Source organism: Cryptotermes secundus, unplaced genomic scaffold (genome assembly GCF_002891405.2).
Source record: "Cryptotermes secundus unplaced genomic scaffold, Csec_1.0 scaffold165, whole genome shotgun sequence".
Taxonomy (NCBI): domain Eukaryota; kingdom Metazoa; phylum Arthropoda; class Insecta; order Blattodea; family Kalotermitidae; genus Cryptotermes; species Cryptotermes secundus.
In genome coordinates, this window is record NW_019737087.1 from 1,225,390 (window position 1) to 1,230,383 (window position 4,994).

General features: G+C 39.4%; 1 non-coding gene across 1 annotated transcript; it reads left to right on the forward strand.

Moving 5' to 3' along the window:
• The first annotated feature begins 2,280 nt into the window (after positions 1-2,280).
• Positions 2,281-2,420, forward strand: LOC111870055. Its single transcript, XR_002843785.1, has one exon. It is a non-coding gene; the product is annotated as a U4 spliceosomal RNA (small nuclear RNA).
• Positions 2,421-4,994: the final 2,574 nt, after the last annotated feature.

Consider the following 4,994-nt stretch of genomic DNA (forward strand, 5'->3'; position numbering starts at 1 on the left):
CCAAGGTAACGACGGATGAAGGTAAGGGGAGAAAAGGAGTGATACTTTGAGCTCAAGTCAACGGGAAATACTGAGGTTGGAAGGACGAGAGGAAGCCAAGTAGGAAGGAAAGTCGAAAACACTGTTTGAAATTAATTTCCACGCAGCCTTCTCTTTATGTCCGTCACTTTCACTGTTACTCTTCCTTCAACGTATAAATTGGCTTTGAGAATGTCATTTACTGGGGGATCTCGTTGCCCTGGCCCGAAATGGGGCTGGGGGGGGGGGAAGAATATACTTGATGAATAAACAGTACAAGACTTGTAGTTAATAAGCTTTGTAATGGACGAAACTATGCACCTTCTTGATAGGCTTAATGCTGCGAATTAATCTTTGAATATATAGTATGAGGCAAGTCCTTACTAGAACTGTGGTTCTGAGGTAGCAGAATGCATCTGAGTTGTGCTCAATTGTAATAAGTTAGCCTTATGTAAGGGAGCACATTAATGGTATATTTGGCACTTTAAAGTACAACTTCCACATGCAACATTCAGATAATTCTCTGGAGCTATTAAGACGATGCAACTTTGAACAGTATATACGAGTATTATGTCATTCGTCTCCAGATTACGAACAAACTTGGACCCAATGAGATCTGACGTTCTCACATCGGTGACAATGATGATTGCAGTGTTCTGGATTGTGAAGACGTGCAGTTTGATGCTTGCCGATGTCCTGAGAAATATGCTGCCTCAATCTTCAGGTTACAAGGTGGCTGGGGGGGGGATTGCCGGTGGACATCAGTCAAACTACACGATGTGAATCCACAAAGGCACTAATCTTAAACTTTGAAATTACTCCACATGCTCTTCAAACGAGATGTTGCTTATTTAACGACGTTCTATAATATGAAAAATGAGTAACTTTCAACTATGAATTTATTACGCGAAATGCCCAAGGAAGAAATTATAACAAAGGATCCTATACTTCCAGAAAACTTTGCCATTTTCTTTCGCGTTTTCTAATTTTAAGTAACGTAATGTTTATTACGTAAGTTTTTTTTTTAATTCAACTTGTTTATGGAATGTTGTAGTAATAAAGTAGGATTCCATGCGCCAGAGCTTAGAGCAAGTAAATTGCATTTTAATGCGTTTTCAAGGTTAGATACATCAACAGTAACATGAAGATTATGGTAACTTTTATAAACATTTTGACGTTGAGCACATTTATCGAGAACTCCCACATTAATTCCGTGTTTATGCATTTCGTTATTTATTTTTTCAGCAATGTTAAAACACCAAAATAATATTTCCACAGTTTGCACCATATTACTACCCTTATGAAATGTGTACAAATGTGTATTGTCACAGGTATGAGTGACTACAGACGGGGTTTGGATTGGTAATTACATTTATTGAACACTTATACACACAACTTTCAACTAAAAGTAACTGTAGCGCTATAGCTAATCCACACACTCTGCTGTTCGCTACAGCACGTACAAAATCTTCTCAGTCTGCTTTATCTTCACCGGCTGTCGCCTGATAATGGCTTTCAAAGCAATAGCTTCATCAGCTTCCATATTCACATCCTTGCTGGCCGGCGACTCTCTCACAACTCATTCCCAGACTTGCGGCCATCTCACATCAAACTCCTACGCTTCTGATTTTCTAAACTTTAAGTCGTCGTCTTATATGAGCTCGGCACGGACTGCATAAGAAACACCACTCCTCGTTGTTGTAGGTCAGTTGTTACCGTGGAAACATTTATTTGCGAAGACGTTACACAGTAACGGCTGTCGTATATTTTTGCTTATTCCTCGGTCGTTACGTAGCAACGACTCTATATGCCATAATATTATTTTATAAAAGCTACAAGCCTCTGATATTACTTTGTATGCTTTATGACGCCTTCATATTGAATTGATATGTATTTGATACGGACTTGCTAAGATATTGGACACGTTTTATTTACAAAGATAAACATTTTCGTTTCCTCAGATGTTGGATATTGATGTTTCAATCAGCAGTGAACTTTTTCGCCAAATTTTACGTCTTATCATGGATATTATAGCAAGAAGTACTGTAATTTTCTTTACTGAAAGACTGTTACGGTTTTTACACAATATATTATAGCAAAAAAGACCTGTTGCTGCGACACGACCGCGAGAAGGGTAAATATACAACAACCGCTACTGAGTAACAGCTTCTCAAACAAACATGTTCTCATGGAACCAATTAAACAGCGACAGAATAACGATGTTTCCTATGCGGTCCGTGCCGCACGGTTATAAACAGGACAAGTTTAATTGGCAATATCGTAACCAATGAGTTTTATCCGAAGTAGGATTAATGCTAGTTGAAAACTTGTACTAATACCCCGCCAAATTAGCGTTAAATATCGTCGCTTCTGGCAATTTTTAAGAGCTCATACGGAATGACAGTTATTTCAATGGCAGAGCAGTTGGCTGCCATAACAGAGGGCTGGTGTTCAAACCCACGCCTAAAAAGCTGGATTAATCCTGTGCGGAGGCAGGGTCGAATCCTTCCACCGCAGCCCTGCGAGTCGTAAAACATGAGGAAAGGGAAGTGCATGGGAGTCTAACTGGACCACCTTGTTCCTGGGGGATATAAATATGGGGACCAGGCTCTCCAGGTTGGAGGAGTTTTGAATGTGAGACAGTAAAATGGGGTCATGAGTTCCACGGAGTTCGGACCTGAGAATGATTGCACTGGTAAGGTCCAGCAGCAATTGTAAACGACAGACCCGTCCTCTCGTCAAAGAGAATGTTACATAAGGACTATTACCGCAAGTCTTCACTTGGAAAAAAATCTAGCCGTTAGCCTCAAGGGGTTTGTCGCCAAGACGAACTACGGAACTGGAGATAAACCACCCTAAAGTAACTCTGACTCTGACTCTGGCTCTGAGTGTAGTCAATGTAGACATATTCGCCAGCCGGTAAGGACGTAAGCAGACGGAATTATTAGGATCCGTTATCAGGAAACGACCAGTGAAAACAAACAGAGAGACTTGGTATGTGCTGTAATGAACAACAGAGTGTGTGAATTAACGATAGGGCTATAGTTACATGTAGGTGCCATCTGTAAACATTCAATTCAATTAAGAATCCGAACCCAGTACATAGTCACACTGATATATGTGATGATACGAAGTTGTGAAATTGTCTTTTAATTAGATATATTTTATCGATAATACGTAGAATGCAGAAATAAAATGTAAGCGGTTACTGTAGTTGTAAAATTGCGTGTGAGGAGGGTTACCGTGATAGGAACATACGAGTATATGCGGAATGAAATTTGTAGAAAAGCTTTGTAGACGGGAGGAATACAGGTCATTGTTGTGTGTGTGTGTGTGTAAACTACTGTCAGGATGAAATGGGCTTGTAGAACGCATAAAGGATTGAGCTTTTGAACCTAGAGCTTTAGAGAGTCTATGTGGCGAAGAAGTACTCGTAGATGAGTGGGAAGATATATATGAATATAATTTATCTTTTTGGGCAGGTTTCTTCTGGCTTGATAGAAGTTCTCTGCACACAGTAGTGAACATTCGGGTTGCATGAAAGTCTGGGCTTTCTTGGCCAGCTGAGTGCTTCTCAACTAATGTTCCCCGTTACTTGAATGTGAACAAAATTTAATGCCTAATTTCTGCCAAGCTGGATTTCTAGTATTACTGACCGTATATCTGAATTTTTGTATCATCAATATAATAGAATTTTTATACTTACAAAGATACAATTTTAATCTTTCCAATAAATCTATTGTTCCCTTTTAATTCTTATTAATTAATACTCGCATATTCTGACATCCTAATGAGAATAAGAATATCACTTATTTCATATATTTTTATAGACCTCATGCAAAGTGAATGCAGAAATAGCACTATAGTTTGAAAGAAATCATAAAACAATAACACCACTAGAGGCACAACTTCAGACGGTGTATTGGTGTATACTTGTTGAAGGTATGGAAGAAAATCACCTCTTAAAGAGAGTGTCGAATTGTAATTCATGAAGAGAATTGAAAGAATTACCCTGCTCCGTTATGGAAAATTGCAATGATGTTTTTGCACAGGAGGAAATTACGTCTCCTGTATATATTAGAACCGGTTCCCTAATCGTGCGTTTGCATCCGCCGTAGAAATTACAGAGGTTTATTTCAAACTGAAGTAAATATATGTGTTCCCTGGGGAGTGTAGTTTTGAAACTAATTATAAAATACTGCAATGTCTCCTCTGCTTACTGTAACAGGTTACGGATATCTGTCATGTAGACGCAGTGCTTGGACAAGCGATACAGATAAGCCTTACGCAATTGCAGCTGAACAGTTATCGTATTGAATTTTGCGAGAACAGCAGGAGCCACAAGATTTGTGTTTTTATAGGATAGTTGTACTTCCGGAATTTATTTTCTTTGCATGCACAGAAAAAAAGTCAATACTTTTTTATTGCTAGTGGGGTGGGACTAAGTTCCTTGTACTGCGGCCACTTCTGGCCTATTGTACCAGCCTCAGATGATAGGTGAGAGTGATTGTGGAGCAATTGGTGGAATGAAGATTGGCAGGGGAAACGGAAGTACTGGGAGAAAACCTGCCCCAGTGCCACTTTGTCCACAATAAACCCCATTTGACCAGACCCGGGATCGAACCCGGGCCGCCGCGGTGAGAAGCCAGCAACTAACCGCTTGAGCTGTGGCGCGGCTTAAAGTCGATAGTTTAATAAATACGTTAACATCTCTAGTTATTCAAGGTCCTTGTATATTTTGCAGTATCCTCGAAACATGTCATGAAAATTTGTTAAGTACCAAATTCAATGAATAATTTAGAAGTGGGATCTGAGAAATTGATGTGCTTTTTGCAGTCTCACAAAATAATTTTAGCTCCCAACAGTATATTCCTAATTGTGTGAATGGAGTTCCTCCAAAAAATGGGGGGGGGGTGGATTTTCACGAAATACATCCATTAAACATTGATTGCCCTAAAATTTAAGCTAGGCCTTCT